The sequence below is a fragment of the Platichthys flesus genome, chromosome 3 (genome assembly GCF_949316205.1).
Source record: "Platichthys flesus chromosome 3, fPlaFle2.1, whole genome shotgun sequence".
NCBI classification, from domain to species: Eukaryota; Metazoa; Chordata; class Actinopteri; order Pleuronectiformes; family Pleuronectidae; genus Platichthys; species Platichthys flesus.
Genome location: NC_084947.1, coordinates 11,460,935 through 11,478,400, shown reverse-complemented (window position 1 = coordinate 11,478,400; position 17,466 = coordinate 11,460,935).

Below are 17,466 nucleotides of genomic sequence, written 5' to 3'. Positions count from 1 at the left end.
TACCGCACTCTGGAGAAAAAAAATGTGAGGAGAAAGACAGAATCCAGTGAGACATGGAGCATGACCTTGTTTTCAGGCTCACTAAGAAATAACAAGTTGTTTCCTGACTGTGAAATCAGGGAAGTAATGCTGGGCTGGGATGAGATTCAATGGACAATGAACACAAGATAGCTACAGTGAGCTTTCTGTTCTCACTTAAAGATGGACGACCAATTTCCACTTCCTACGACCATCCTCCTCCAAAAATATATAAGAATGCTGACATCTTGATCACTTCGAGCCGGAGTCTGTGCAGCAGCAGTCAGGGGATTAAGCCACTGTATGAACAAACATCAATGGGATAAGAACTACCTACAATCCATCGTTGGTCCATGCACCATATGCGTTAACATAGAGGAGGCAAAGTGTATGACCTTTATTGCAGCCAGCCACCGGGTGGCATATCAAATGATTTGGCTTCAGTATTACAATTTGGGAAATGTACCGGCAGGAGGAGAGTTTGATGAAAGTATCCTTATCCTCAGAGGTTGAATATAGATGTTTGTTGGCTACATAAAAACTATATTTTGAAGATGACAAAAAAACGCCTGTAAACACAATATATGTTGATTGTTTAATTGATTCAAAAGTGTAACTCTAAAGGAGTAGTGTAAGTACCAGATTAGTGTAATTCCTAGAACCCCTCTGGTTAGCTGGCAAGAAATCGTTGAGCACTAAACCTTCTGTAAAATGAATTATACAATTATTTTGTACAGAGCCAGGCTAGCTGTTCCCCCTTTGTTTCTAGCTGCGATGCTAATATAAGGGTTGCTGCTGACTGTATAGTTTACTGACAGATATCAATGGCAGATGTGTCAATTTTCTCATCTCACCATTAGCATTTCCCTAAATGGCAACATATTCCTTTAAGAATTAGCTGCTACGTCTAACATAAAGAGCAAGTTGTTCAAGTAAGAGAACCTTCAACATAAAAGAACCTTTTGGAAAAACATACTTGATTTACAGGTTGATAGCACACTTTGAGCTAACGTCTGAAAGTCATGTGCGTAATCCCCATCATGCCTCCCGACAACAGAGTCAAACCCCCCTCCTCTCTCCCCCTCTCACACACAGAAAGAAGGAGACGGATGCTGACAAATGAACCCATTAACGCAACAGCACATTACCCACATCACGCTCTCTGGACGAGGACGAGCGAGAGAAGGTGGAAGGATGGTGGAGAGTATTTACGGGGGGGGGGGGAGAAGCCGAAAGGCAATACTGTAAATCTAAAGGGAAAAAAACTGTGTGTAGTACAGGAGGTTAGAGAGGGAGGGAGAGAGAGAGAGAGAGAGAGATGGATGAAACAGGGCAGAGGAGAACGGAGAGAGAGAGATGGATGAAAGAGTGCAGAAATGGTGTGAGAGTGCCAGAGAGGACAGGGAGGAAAAGGTGGATGTGGATGTATACTGGCTGATGCTGAAATTTGAGTGGAAGGCTACAGATCAGTGGACTGGTTGTGAGGGGTTTGTGATTTGATCCCCTGTGGAGTCATTTTGGACCAGGCCTCTCTGGTTTGCCCACACTGTGTTAAAGTAGGTGTTAAAGAAGAGCTAAGCCTCTATGAGATACCGGCGTACTGTCCAGAGGGCTGCAGCGGCCGCTAAGCTGCTTCACGCCATCGAGACAGGAAACGAGATCCCGGCTCATGACGCAACATGGCTCGAATGAGGAATTCGTATTTTGGAAACATTATGCAAGGAGGGGTGATGAATGGTTTCCTCCAAATGGCCGTGAAATCAGGATGACGGAGGAGGGAGGGAGTTGAGTGGGAGGTGGCTAAGGGGGAAACAGGGATGGAGATGTGTGGGCAGCAGTAAGGACAGAGAGGATGAGAGGGAGTTGGGAGAGGAAAGATGGAGAAAGGGAAAGGGAAGGAGGGAAGGAGACACTGGAGAAAGACGTGGGGGTAGAGGGGAAAGGGGGACATGACGGAAAGAGTTGGTGGAGGGAAAAACTGGAGGAAGGAGGGGAGAATACAGAGCTGTCGCCTGGCTCCAGGCTCCACGTTTCTGTCGTCACTGGCATCTTTATCTGCTAAATGCACTTTTGATGCCTCACCACATATGTTGCTGTAAATTACTTTTAAGACCCGTATTAGATGATGAGGAAAAAGGGACAGAGATGGGGGCCAGAGTGCTGCAGGTCCTTTTTTTTAATGGAGGAGAGAAAGGGGATGATTTCTGGCACCAGTTTGTCTTGGGTGTGTTACTCACTCCTGATCAGCGTCTTCTCCTCCTTCTATCCTTTCACCTCTCTCCTTCTCCATCCTCCACTCTTATCTTTATTGTCCTCATTTAAATTCCCTCATTTCACTCGTGTTCTCCCCTGTATGTCCGTCCTCTGCCCTTCCTCCTCCTGCTGCCCCTACATGCTTGTAGACATTCTTTACTGACTTTATCTCAGTTCTGCTTGTTGTTTTTCTTTTTCCTTTTTTTTTTTTTGTGGAATACATTAAATAGGAGAGAGAATGGCCATATGAGGAACCAGAGTTCAGATAAGCCTTGTGTGGGTGGATGGTTTTATTGTATTATCTTTACTTTAAAGACAAAGACTGCAGTTTAATGATCAACCAAAGTTTCAACACACAGTGATGCATACAGCGTATATCTATAAGAGCCTTGCTTTCTTTTTTTCCCACATGTACAGCAACCGCAGCTATACAGACAAAAGTCTTTAATTGCGCTTGATGGAAATAGTAACTTATTTAAATCTATATATTATTGTGTTAACATCTTTACCTGTCTCCGAGTATCATCCACACTCAGTTACGTTATTCCTGTGAAAGATCTGCACTATTTTTACACAACTATGCAACTTGGCAGTACAAGTCATCATTAACATCATTTCCATCACTGATTATATCTGGAGCTGATTTTTACTTGGGTTGGGTTTAGCTAATTAATTTGATGAGTTCCCTCTGCACGAGTTGTTTTTCATTTCAGCGGAGTATCTTGAAATTTATGGATTAATTTAGGCTTTTAAAAATGTAAATCAGTTCAGCTATAAAAATTAAAAAGCCCTGTCAGAAACAAACCTGGCGTTCCTTCTGGCGTCCTACAGCCTCCAATCTAAACCCCTGTGGACGTCCTGCAGAAACCTTTGGACACCAAAACTCCAAATTTGGTGCCCTTGTAGCGTAGTGGCCATCTGGAGACAACATATTGTTAGGTATGCACATGTCCACCGGTACGCCCTGTGATGACCGCACAGTCCTCTCGTGCTTGCGAGTCACTCCAATCTCATTTGGTTGATTTCAAAGTCTATCAGTAAAAAAAAAAAAAAAAACAAAAACAGGAAAACTAAGTGTGACTGCATTGAACGCTCCACCACTTTTACTGCGGATCTTAAGCCAATCTGGGACATTTCCTGTATTTATAGAAGCAGAGTCATTATACTATTCTTGTGCTGTGGCAAACGCTATTTAACGGCACACTAAAGCTCATCCAACAAATTACACAAAGTCACGACTCGACACTTTAATAAGATTCCAAAAAGTTTGGCGTGAAACTGAGAAGGAACATAACGATCCTGATGAGTGGCGTTGCGCATATGTACAGTATAGATAAAAATACCACTGAGGTTTCCCTTAAAGGAAAAATAATCTTATCTCATCTTCACAAGATACATTTATTAATCCCAAACACATGCATGCAATTGAGGGAAATTTGTCCTCTGCTTTTAACCCATCCGGTGAACAAAGCAGGACACACAGAGCATTGGGCAGCCATGCACGGCACCCGGGGAGCAGATGTTAGGGGAGTAAGGTGCCTTGCTCAGGGGCACTAGACAGTGGGGTAGGGAGAATCCTCTTGGATTTTTGAACAGATCCAAGTGTTGTCCATCCAGGTTAGTTTTTTGTTGTTACTCCGTGGAGTCGAACCAGAGACCTTCCAGTCTGATGTCTTCCCAAATGTCTGCCCATAGTCCAAGTTTTTTGCCACTAGTCCACCGCCTCTCACTTGTCCCTAAGTAAATATCAAGTAAATTAAAGTAATATTTTGAAGTAAAGGGTAGTGAATGCAGTTCAGGATTAAAATAGCTAATTCACTTTAAGTAATATCTAATGTCCAAGTGATCAAAACAGCCCAAAATGTAGTGAGCAAAATACTCTCCACCTGAATCAGTCACGTGTCATGTCTACATTTGATCCTGCCTCTTTCCAGACTGGAGGAGGAAGACCTTCTCTGGTAGACCTGAGGTAACTGCATCGCAATCCTTCCATCACACTGACTCGCAATTTGCAGACCTGTCTGTCAGAAGTATAGGATGCCTTCTGTGATGAGTGCCACAGGCCGCTCACTTTCCTGCCGCTCGTCTGTTTCCACACGGAACAAGATCTCCTCCGTGGACGCCACTTTAAGTTTTTTCTTCCACTTGAGACCAAACTGGAGTGGAGGGAGGAGGTCACATATTCTGCAATACCCGAACTGGGAATCAGTGAGATTGTGCCATTCTTTCCATTTCTGTGGATAGGCTTGTTTTCTGTTTCCCATGACAGGGACATATAGGCCGACCTTCCGGGTAAGAAAGATTGCAGGTGTAAGAATGAGAGATGAGTCTGGGACCATGATGGCAGGGACACCAACCATTACTTTGTGAAGGATTCAGACCCTTGATGAAAAAAAAAAAAACTTGGGATCTGACTTGGAGCTGATCTTAAACATGGAGGTTAAGATCACGCACTTGATTTGGAATAATCTTTCTCTGTGAATCAAACATTTGAATGCAGTGTGAACACACCTTGTGATCAAGTGGGCATACAAGAGTATGTTGCTGTTAATTGCAGGGTTCTGTTCAGTCTTATGCCAACAGAAAGTACAAGACTTGTAACACATCTTTTCAGAAACATTTCTTACCCTAGCTGGTTCTGCAAAATCTATCTGCAGGGACTCACACCAATAACAGCTAAAATGGAGTGAATAAAAAAAAGTATGTGGGGAAAATTGGCCTAATGTAGCTTCAAAATTCATAGTTCTTGTCCCCTAGCACAGAGGCAGCTCAAGAATCCACAAGCACTATTTAAATGCAACAAAAAGCCAATTACGGAACGGGGCAGGAAAACGTGAAAAGCTTTAGAATGTGTGCGAGACAGTCAGAGAGCGTGTGTCCTTGTTTTGGCAGGTTGCATCCCTCAAGTGGGAATCCCCCTCCTGCACGATGTGCGGCTCCCTGCTCCTGGAATCCTCTGGCCTGCGGCATGTTTTAACACCGGTCATGTCAGGGTCGCCCCTTGATGAAAAGGTTGCTCTGCAGACCACACACTGTCAGGTGGGCCACTGCCGACTGGGCAATAGAGAGAAACACAAGCGTGGCACTTCATTTCAATCACCGCAGTGAGCTGTGGCTCGATCCGCTCTTGTTCCTTCGCCCTGTGGGCCGGTGCATCGCCGTGTGGGCCAGACCATTTTCTGTATTTTCCTGCCTCCTGTGCCATCCCCCCTTTTTCTGCTCCCTTTTCAAAGTGTCCCTAATCCATTCAATCTGGAAGAAACCCACCCTGTCTCCTGGTAATTACATTCATATACAATTAATCTGCTTTCCCAATTAAGTTGTGGTGCCAACATAATCGCTAATCCATTCAGAGGCAACAGTTTTTTCAATGAATGAAGCGCAGCATTTATTAACAGCAGCCACCGTCGCCAGGACGTGGTCAGGCCGGATGGTGGGCGTACAAATTGCACTCCTGTCACACCAGAGATGCACTTGTTGATACAAATGAGTTGTGTAGCAGTGTAATTTGTGGGGGACAGGGTTGATGAAACAGGCTAAGTGGGACTCTTCCCTCTGGTGTGCGTCAGCCAGGGAACAGCTTCTGAGTGCAGGGTGTACACAATGTGCACAAGCAAACAAGATTCAGCAGAAACTTCTACGGCCCACACGAGCCTGTTCATACAGGGAGCTTTTAAATCCGAGGCGAGTGACAGGAGCTCGGTATCTCTCCAAACACGCAACACACTTTAACTGTTTTCCAAAGATACCAAGGGTGTGAAGCCCTTGGTATCTTTATTACAGTGTGGAGTATTTATGACAGTCAACTGACAGACCCTTTGAGCAATCAACTCTTCATGACGTAATCACATCATGTTGTAGGTTAAAGTGCGTGTTGCTGGCTAAGTTTTTGGTGTTTTGTGATCTTATCATATTTTTATAAATACACATCTGCAAAAGTTTTTTACCTGATTTAAATATTTCAGGTTACACACTTATTTCAAATATAAAATCTACAAGTCTCCTTTTATCGTTGGTGTCAATCTACAAAATATAAAAAATTGTAAAATATAATGGCTGACCCACAGAGTGCTCCCTTTCATCACGGATCAACCATCGATCATCAGAAAAATATGAAGATTTGACCTCTGCCGTGCTCTTTGACACAAGCCCGTCGTGGATTAAATACTTTCTGAAATCCATGTAAGGGAGGAGAAACCACTGAGCCCGACCCTCTCCCTTCCTTCCACTCTTCCTTGGAGGCCACCTTTGATTGTGTTCATTGTTTCTCATTGTTCTCCTGTGTCACCCTTTGTCTCGTGTTCTAAATCTCATTGTACTTTCATGCTTAACTATCCGGGGGGAAATGCTCCTATAAGCACCAGAGGAGTACAGGACCTCGCCATGTCGTCCGTCTTCTCATTCTTTTGTCTTTCTTGAAAAAAAAATATTCATCAGATTCTTTTTTTGTCTGCTTTAATTCCACTTTCGCAGGACGGACAGAGACGTGTTCTGACCTTTCTCTTGCAGATTTAATTAAAACATGCTCCTATACAGTTCCTCAGGTATTTTTCAGTTCCTCTGATTGAATTTCTGTCTTTGTGCACTAGGCACAACACATCGCACCATAAAATGTGAAAACACTGTGAGATTAACATTTCGCTCAGAAGCAACTTTCTTACAATAGAGACCTAAAAGACTTTTTTACAACGCACGTCAGGCAGTGAGAGTGGTGGTGCTGCAGCCGCGCACCAAACCTGCTAATGATCTTCATAGCCTTTTGAAAAGAGAGCATTCAGAGTAAAAGATTCATTCGCAAAACATCCACTTCAGACAGTGAGGGATTTGGTTCTCAGTGTCTCTGAACTGTGCAGGATTTCCACTGCACCTGTGTTATTTTTAAAACCCTGGACTAACTTTTAAAAAGTAATATGTTCTCATTAAGTTCATCCTCGGACGAAAACCTGTCACTTTTTAAAATAGATATCAATTATTTGCTCAAAAGTCCACATTTCACATTATTTTTAAGTATGTAATTATATTTAGAGTCCATCGATTGGTGGTATCTTCTGTGTCCAACACTCAAACTCGAGACGTGAAATTTTACTTTAATAGTTTATTGTTTGCCTCTTCCCAGCGGGTTGTCAGTGTGAACTCACAAGACAGATACTGTGGACTCCAGCAGTGACCCTATTTTCACAGTACCAAAAAAGTATAACAGAAAGTTCTCAAACTATTCCCTGAGTTAATCCACTTCTCCCCTGGCCATCCATACATTCACTATGTTCCATTCATATCTCTCCTGAGTTCATTGTCTCAGTTTCAATTCTTACCCAATAACACTTCAAGCTCATTTGAGCATCATATAAATGTTCTCACATTCGAATGTAGATTTTAAAAATAAAATTACCTGCTACCCCCAAACCTGCAAATCAAATTTGAGTTAAAAGATCACACACGTTTGCTGGATCTTTTCCATTTGTATATTGTAGGTCTATTTGCTCTGAAATTTATTAAGCATGTGTATATTTTTGATGCACACTTCCAGGCCTTTAAGGCTGGCATAACAGGACAAGTTTTGTCAAATAAACACGTGGCGACGTTGTGAAAACCTCTGCAGCCTTGAGGTTTACAGGCCACGCCAGATTGATGATGTTCAAACAGCAGCTGAAAGAGCTGTGAGGGATTTTATAAAGAGCTCAGGGGGTGACAGCTGAGTCGGCTGACATGAACCCTGACCTTACACCTCTTTAGAATGTCAGCACGCACGTTCATGTGCACGCGCTAACACACACACACACACACACACACACACACGTATAACACATTCTGGGCCCAGTAGCTCTTAAATACACGCTCTCTGTCTTCCCTGTCTCTCTGTCTCGCAGACAGACACACACACACGCACACACACACACAGACAGACAGGGGTAGTCTTTGAAGGCCGTGGCAGTCGTCACTAATGTGCTACAGGGTCCCAGTAAGTAGCTGCAAACTGTTTTCTTTCATCTTCAGGGGAGCAGATGAGGAGATAGGAGGATTCGGGATGGCAATCATCAGGCAACCAGACTTCCTTCACCAGAGCAACTCTTATCTGCAAAAAGCCAGGTTTTTGCTAACTCACTTGATTCCAGGCGAACAGCAGCAGGTAGTCTATTTATTTATTCATCTGAGATTCCTGAGAGCAGTGTGAACTTTGAAATCAAGCAATAGACAATTTTGTCTTACAGAATCCGGAGGCAATAAGCCAGGATGAGCCTGATTTGCACAAAGTTTCACTTTATGTATCTGTTTATTAGCTGAATAAACAAATCACCGTACACAACAAACCAAACAAGTTTAAACCTAAATGCCACAGTAGAAGAACTCAAACGATAAGGAAGACACTTGGCACCAAACTCCACCGCAGACTACTGAGTCAATCTGTAGAGATCTGGAGTTTAGATGATTGCCTTAGACCAACGTCAATTTGAACTGATCAGACGCAAGGAAATCTAGAGATAAAATTCAGGTTTACCCAATAAAGACATTTTTTAACCTGAAAACCAATTTTGTAATCTGCTTGCAACCAAGGATAATCCTGATATTCTTCTCTGTAATATTAAACAAACCCAAACCACAAGATCAGTAAAATAATGGTGACTACTTGCTCAGAGGTTTAAATGAGTTTGTGTAAGAAAAGACATGATCAGTACAGATTATCTGTTCTTCCGGTGAGATTTTTCACTGAGCTTGGCAGAACTCTCAGCTGCTTCTGTCTCAGTGTCTCTCATTGGCTGTTTTGGTTCTGCTGACATAATCATATGTAATTACGAGGTGGCACTAATGAGTGTGCGAGCCGTTCGGGAGGTTTAAGAACGACTGTGTAACCCCGCGATCAGACAGTCTGGGCCCAACATGGGTACTGACCAAAGTTCCTCACCAGATTCCTCCACTGATCCTTGGAGGGACCGAATTGAATCAATCCCAATTTCCCTGTAATCTGAGCCTGGCTTTAGGGAACTCCTTTTTTAGTGAAAAATCGTGACACTTAAGAAAAAGCTTTTTACATACCTGCACATGTTATCTCTCTCTCTCTCTCTCTCTCTCTCTCTCTCTCTCTCTCTCTCGCTCTCTCTCTCGATGTTGCCCATTATCATCGACTCAGTCAGCTTCTTTTTTTTTGGGGTCATTTATATTCTCAACACATCATTTTCTCTCTATCCCTTGCAGTCAGAAAGAGGATGCAGCAGCAGCAGCTCCTAATTATTGTATTGCATCAATATTGGTCACTGCTGGAATCACAGTTGTAATTAAGTGTGATTTGAGGTTCTTGGGGTGTGCATGAATTAATAATGAGCTTATCAAAAGGCACTTGGGCTGATTGCCAGCCATTAACACCTAGAAACAGAGAAAGGGAATTAAGTGCAGTCTGCCTCCTGGCTCAGGAAGCACATCTGCATGCGTCAGTTAGCACCTCTTGTTTTGAGTTAACATGGTGAGAGTTTCACAGGCCTGACTTGTAAATTCACTGTGTGTTGGCAACAAGCTTTGAGATGGGAATCAGTAGCTGAAAGTTATGTCGGGACACACACATGCCCAGACACACACACACACACACACACACACACACACATGCCCAGACACACACACACACACACACAGACCCACACACACACAATTTGAAGTGTCATTTGTAAAGGTACGAGACTATTTCTCCGGGGAAATTTGGCAGAGGAGATCTAAAGAAAGTGATAGCGTGACATCTATCTCAAAATGCCATTTTGGGGAGAGGGGCAACATGTTGAAGCACATGATCAGAAAACTTGCTTGTACCCTATTACGGCTGAGATAACGTCATCCCCCCTTCCAAACAGGCTGAGCTCAGCCTGAGCAACAGTGACACAAAGTTAAATTACTTTCTTTATTACCGCCTCTGAAATGAACATGCTTTTAGTGTGATTTTGTTTTGATTGTTATTTAGACACAGTCATTTTGAATGTTTGTTCCCATGAATCTACACACAGTAGCCTCAGATCAATTAAGTTGTCCAAACAAGTCACTCAGTAGGAGCAGATAGTACGCACAGTTGCATGAGGAGTGTGTATCGGAGGGAAGAGCACCACTGCTGTGGAGGCTGAGAGACACAATAGCTGCTTTCTTACATGCAATAAACACCAGACATTTTCCTGAAAATTTTCCAGAGGGGCTGTATGTGAGAGGCAAAATGTCCGAGTCGGTTGTTCCAGATTTTTTCTGGAACGTTTCCCCCGCCACCCACTTTGGAACAATGTCCTTTAAATGTTGCGTGTTGATAACATTTCTAAGACGCGACAGACACAAAACTGGAAGAATATATATATAAATCAGGATCAAAAAAGAGGAGCCGTATTTGTAGAAGATAAAGACGATTTAGATAAAAAAGACGACTCTAGAAAATGTCCGGGGACAATTTTACAGACATTATCTAGAGTCAATGTCTAAAAATGGTTATTGACACATGAAATGTCCGTTATCTATAGAAAAGTCAGCTGTATTGCTCATCAAGAGATTTACTATTTGTGTTATTTGCCTTACAGTCCCCTTTAATTGAACAAACCATGTTAAATGCTGAAGTAACAGCATTATTAGTGTAAGTGCTGCAAGGAGGAAAGCCATGGATTCAGATGATCATGAAACAGAGCAAAAGTGAAACTCTTTAAACAATGAAACCGCGTCAAAGGCTTTTATTTGAAAGGACTTTTGAAATAATAAGAAACGGTATTTGCAGAAACCCTGATTTAATAACCCACATGTAGTTTTAATAACATTGCCACACCACAGCGTCATAAACAAATGTTTATTGGAGCTCCCTTATTGAACATGTCTGAGCTTTGTGGCTCAGGAATAAAATTCTTCTCAGTGTGTGTGCTGCAAAGAAGCGGGGCCCCCCCACTGACCCATGGTCGGGTGGCATACAGTATTGTGACGGGCGGTGGAGGCAGATGGTGTGCGTCGAGTCTCTTCTTGCATGACAGAGCTGGATCTGTCAAATGGCTTGGGTATAACAGAGGACGTTGTTTGGCCATGACTCAGCAGTTTTTTCTTATCAGATTTCAAAGTCTTCCACTTCAAACAATATCCTCATTTTGGATTTGAATTCATACTTTTGGTCCGATGAAAACTTGTCAGTGCCACTGGTCCAAGAACTGTGGATAAAACTCATGTTGGGGCTTTTGCTTCTGATTGGCTGTGAGGTGCCACGAATCCTGCCCTGACTTTGGGCCGCCTTATATGACTCCAAATTACTAAATGTGCTAGAAATGTCTTGAGATATTAACTTCCGGACATTTTTCACAGCATTTTGGAGCTTATATTTACAACAGGAAGATGCAGTCTGTCAATAATAGCCTTCATAAGGACCAACCTTCTGTTCAGCATGTGTGGCAACAGGCACAGGGGAAGCAGATTCACATACATGCCAGCCTCTAGCCTAAGGCCAGCTGGGAAAGCGTTGCTTTCCGCATCGCTTCTCCCGTGAGTCTCTCAGCGAGTGTGTTCTTGACTTCCAATCTACCGCTGCAAATGAGTGAATTATTAAAATCCTGTTCTTACTTTTATACACGCATCTTCCCTTTTTAAAACTAACAACACAAGAACAGTGAGTTTTCACCCACACTTTTAATTACCCTTTAATAAAAAGCACATTCTCCAGTGCCATTAGGAAACCCTGTGATGTAATCTGAGTGAGAAGTGGTGTGCGGCTCGGGCTGAGTTCTTTGGTGTCCGAACCCGACCTGAGTCCAATGCAGTAAATGTAAGCACTGATTTTCTGCTGCACTGTCCTTGACATTCATGGTTATTGCATGTTGTCCTCCCATTACAGAAATATGCAATGTCAAAAATCAAGTAGGCTAGCCTATCCAACCTCTCCGAACCCAAATATCATTCCAAACTTTTGTCTGAGCCAGGCCCAGGTAACTGTTACACTGGCTACATCTGGGTATCCACACTAAATCTTCATTGTCCAGATGTTTCCGGACACCTTAAATTCAGATAGTGTTGAGATGATGTGATGGTTGAGTGTTTTCAGGATTAGTTTTCTGGATTAGTGTTCAAGAGTCCCTTGAAGAGCAAGAGCAAGCAATTAATTCAATTGCCCATAGCCACATCACAACATATCTGCTGAAATGTAGTAAGCCACACAACACTTTCTGGAAGACGCACACACTCGATAACACACTCTTGGGTATAAAATATGGTGGAAAACGTCTTGTGGTGTCTTAGCAGGCACGTCGTCCACAGAAGGAAACTGCTGTGGCCTCGTCCCCGTCCCTGTTAGCGTCCCCTCCCTACTGAGCTGTGATAGGGGACGAGTTGCCGTTTCTCTAATGTTTTTGTTATTTCAAAATAAAAGATTGTAATCGCCAACCATAGTGTTTCCTGTTGCATCCTATTTATATTAGATCGAAGAATGATCAATAGCAATATCACTTAACCATGGCCACCAATAAATCATACTTAATGCATGTCCTGTAGAGTTTCCTTGTTTATATCTTGTGGTTCTCAGTAAAATGCCTTGTGCGTACACTTGGGGCCTGAGAGCATTTTTGACTCATGAAACATTTACAAAGCAAACTTTTGACTACTGCAACTCATGCTTTGATTCTAACCATGTTTACCAGCTTTCATTTGTATTAATTCAAAGCTTCAGTCGTGCATTACCGCATTTCTTTGCATGTTAATGCCACCGACTGTCAGTCACCTGGTTACTGTTAAAACCAGCGGCCAGATGTACATGTATATTACCTTCCCATCATGGTTACAAGCATGTGCTTCCCAGGACATGTTCACGCTACCAGCAAAACCTGCTCCTAGAAACCTCCCTGCATAGTGTAAGTACTGGATTCAAACACCAACACCAGTATCTAGGACGTTGTACATCGATGCACAAACCCATTTTTACCAATCTCATATATTTACTGGCATGTAGAAAAAATGCACAGAGTAAACAATCATACTTACATGAACACAAGTATTTGCATATGCATGAGCACGTACGGCTAATACGTCGTCCATTTAAACAATGCCACGCAGTCGTTGAACAGTATAGCAACGACACATGGAATAACCAGAGAGACACTCGATTGGCTCTGTCTGAATTCCCTCTCCTTCCATCACTATTCGTCCTATTTTCCCTTTTTTCTTAGTTTGTCAAAGACCTTGATCTGTGTCCTTGCCTTTTTTATTGAAGCTTTTTTAAATGTTTATCAATATAACTGGGTTTATGTTCACTAAACCCCTTATTTTATAAAAGAAAACATCTTTCTTCAAAGTGGTTCGACCCGGTGACCTGCTCTCACTGGGCTGGCGGAGTTTTATTGGCTTTCATGTGTAATTATCACGAAGGATATAAGATGCATTGAAGTATGTCGGGGGGATGGCGAAGATGAAGAGTCCGACTTCTAATCAAGAAATGAACAATCCATTGATTTTCCTCATGCTTTGTCCTGTAATGTTCGTATCTCTAGACCATTACACAGATTAGAATTAGGGAAATAAATGCAACTACAAACAGCATTGGTTTTTATGATAAATGTCTGATGCAGTCTTTACTGCGTATGAGGTCACATGCCGACTGGGATTTTCAATTTCATTTATTGTAGACAACGCATTTGAATTTTTCCTGCTAAATCCTACAATGCCAGTGAGTGAGCCTTTATCTGTGTGTGCGTGTGTGTGTGTGTGTGTGTGTGTTGGGAAGCGATTCAATTTGATTACTCTCATACATTCTCTCCTTGTCTGTCTGTCTGTCTATCCGTCCCATCTGTCTGTCTGGATTTCTTCATTCACTTTTGTTCCCACGCTGATGTTGCACCCAGTGAGCGGCACTCAGCGCAGGTCACACACAGCCATCTAGGGAATGAGATTGTCAGTACTCATCACCAAACAACCTTCCGAACGACTGGAATCAAAAGTGATCTGAAAGGACTGACGTAGTGGACAGTGTGCCTTGCAAGTGACGGTAAGCGGACACACACGCACACATCCATGTGGCTGCACACAGACACACACGCACGGGCAGACTCAGGACAGAGGCACATGATTTCTCACTCTTATTTTCTCTATCTGAAAATAACACGCAAATAAATCCTCCCACAACACTCACATCTAGGTGTACCACCTGTGCCCCTCCTCTCCCTCGCGGCTCCTCTCTAATCCACTTGAATGTAGCTGGATATTAGATTAGAAAGTTATAGATGTGATTATTCGTCCCTGGGCACAGCCATCTATTCGCTGATTAAAACATGAACTGGGGGCCATTATGTAACTGCTTAAAGAGATTAAACCTAGTCACCCCCACGGGGCCCGCTCTCTGTTGTTACATGCAATAGTGATAGTGCCGGTATAGGCACACACGATGGCATGTCGGTTGTATCTCTACCGGTAGAACAGCAGAAGAGTGACAATAGGCTGATGTCAAGAGAAGGGAGCTTGGGAATGGGAGCTGGATGGAGCTTTAACTCTCCAAGGAGTTGAGTGTCATTTTCAATATCTTCAATTTGCGAGTTAAATTGTGACATTTGGTTTGTTTCCTGGATATGTAGACGCCTCCGAACATTAGCATAACTACAGTACAAACCCCAAGAAAATACAATGACATGACTTAATTGCGTTTACAAGCCAAAAGTCTCATTAGTTTTTTTCTAGAGAGTCTGTAGTTATACTTCTGTTGCTCCTATGACAAGAAAACAAGAAAACAACTTCCTCCACCCAAGACAACCTGGGCTGGTTCAATGATGAAAGTCATCACAGTTAGTGTTATCCGTCATTCTGAAACTCTCATAAGCATCCTGCCGGTCGCTGGCTGCTCATTGTGATTCATCTAAAGCTTAAAGTGGAGAGGAGGATTATTGAAGCCAAATGTGTGTACACCTCTTTGGAATGGCCACACTTCACAGTGGGACAAAACGCCTGCCGTGGGATTGGGAAAGCTTTCCTTAAGTGTATCTGTAAAGGCCTTCATGCTGCTGTGTTCAGCTGTATACATGAAACTTGAAAGAAGAAAGTGTGTGAAGAGGGAAAAAAAGAAATATCCTTCCTGTCCTCATGTCAATTACAATGAAGCCACCATAACCCTGATACCCTGGTGATGTCATTTGAGTCTTCACAATCATGATCGCGGAGTGGAGCCCATCAAGGTCCCGTCAATACAAGCATTAACCAATCACCAGTGAGTCTCAGTTGTCAATTGTGACGTCTCACCTTCTTATCATGCAAAGAAACACATGATTAATTAAAGTCAACGTTATGAGACAAAAATGAACACTTGAACATGCATCTACAAGAAACCATCTTTGGGGAGAAACAATCTTTGAGGTCAACTCTCTGCCAACATGGATTGGCTAAGGTTCATGACCTATACTGCAGCCAGCCACCAGGGGGCAATGAAAATGTTTTTGCTTCACAATGGGTCAGTGTTCGTTACCTATACTGCAGCCAGCCAGCAGGGGGCAGTAACAATGTTTTGGCATCACTATGGGGAAGGGTTAAAAAACCTTTACTGCAGCCAGCCACCAGGGGGCAGTTACAATGTTTTGACTTCTCTATTGGGAAGCTGTCGTAACGTCCGTCTCTCTATAAAAAGTTCTAGGGACTGTCCTGTAGGCTATGCTGGTTGCCTGGCAACCTTAGAGTGACAGCTAGACATCAGCGAGTTCACATGGGAGCGAGACATCAAACTGCTCATATAACCTCTCATAAAGCAGGCGATTAAGCCTAGTCGCTAAAGTATGGAAGTATTCATTTTAAAACTATTCCTATTAAAACTAATATCTATACTAAAAATAACTGTTCGCCATTACTGCACATTGGTATTAATATAAAACACTGAACACTGACGACTATCGATGTTAAAACAGAACAAGAGCCCTGTTTTCCCAAATCAGCTCTGAATAATAAAACACCTTTCTTTCACCCTCGTCTCAGCATTCTGAAGGTGGGGATATCCTGTAATATCTTATTCCACTTCTGTCTCCCCCTCTCATTATCACCGTGTCTTTGATGCAACGGGTTACAGGCTCAGAAAACCAATGGGAAAATATGTTCAACTTTCTACACGCTCTATATCTATCTCGGTAATAATGATCGACATGAATAAAGTGATGTTGGATTGTCTTTGATGATTCTAACATTCAAAGAAAGGGGGAGATGAAGCCAGCGCGACAAAGTCCTCCGGGAGGTTAGTTAAAAGTGGATGTGTTGGGCTCTCGGGCAGACACACACGCACAGACACACACACACACACACACACACACACACACATTAATCTGTATTCTTTCAGCTTAAGTGGAGAAGTTCTTTAGTTTGCATATTTCACATTCACAGCCGTGGAAATAACAAGTCAAACTGTCTGAAATGAGGAAGAGGAGGAACCAGGTTCACATTCAACACTGAGAAAAAAACTGTTTTCAGTTTGAGCTTGTCGGAGCTTCAACTGTGCGTTTCTTACCTAAACATTTTTTTAAGCCAACCGCCCTTTAATGCACCACTTAAATATCACACTGGATTCATTGGCAGTAAAGTATATATATATATATATATATATATATATATATACATCGTTCTACCACATGGAACTGTGAAAACCCCCATCGCCATTGACTGTTGCTAGTGCTGATCCATATCCAAGAGTGCCATATGTTTCCTGTGTTACTTATTGCTTTCCCATTCCCAATAAAGTGGCAGAATAAAAAGGCTTTTACGGGTCCCTGCGGGTAGCAGCTACTTCCAGTGGTAGTCACTGAGCTGTGGGGCTGCTGTGGTGACAAATGGCACCGAGCACATATTTTACTATTGCCATTTACAATGCATGATGCGGGCTGTGCTGCTCAAATGACTGTGCAGCGACACAGCTGAGAGGTATGTTAGCTAGACGACTGTGTGTGTGTGTGTGTGTGTGTGTGTGTGTGTGTGTGTGTGTGTGTGTGTGTGTGTGTGTGTGTGTGTGTGTGTGTGTGTGTGTGTGTGTGTGTGTGTGTGTGTGTGTGTGTGTGTGTGTGTGTGTGTGTGTGTGTGTGTGTGTGTGTGTGTGCGTCCTGCAAACACACATTCAAATGAAATAAGGCTTGTTTTAAAGTTGTTCATCGGTCAACTCAAATGTTTCCCATGAGCACTCAAGGGGGCCAATTATATGTTTATATCATATCAGTTTTTTCATTTTGAAAAAGATGATGTGCACAAACAAAGATTTACACA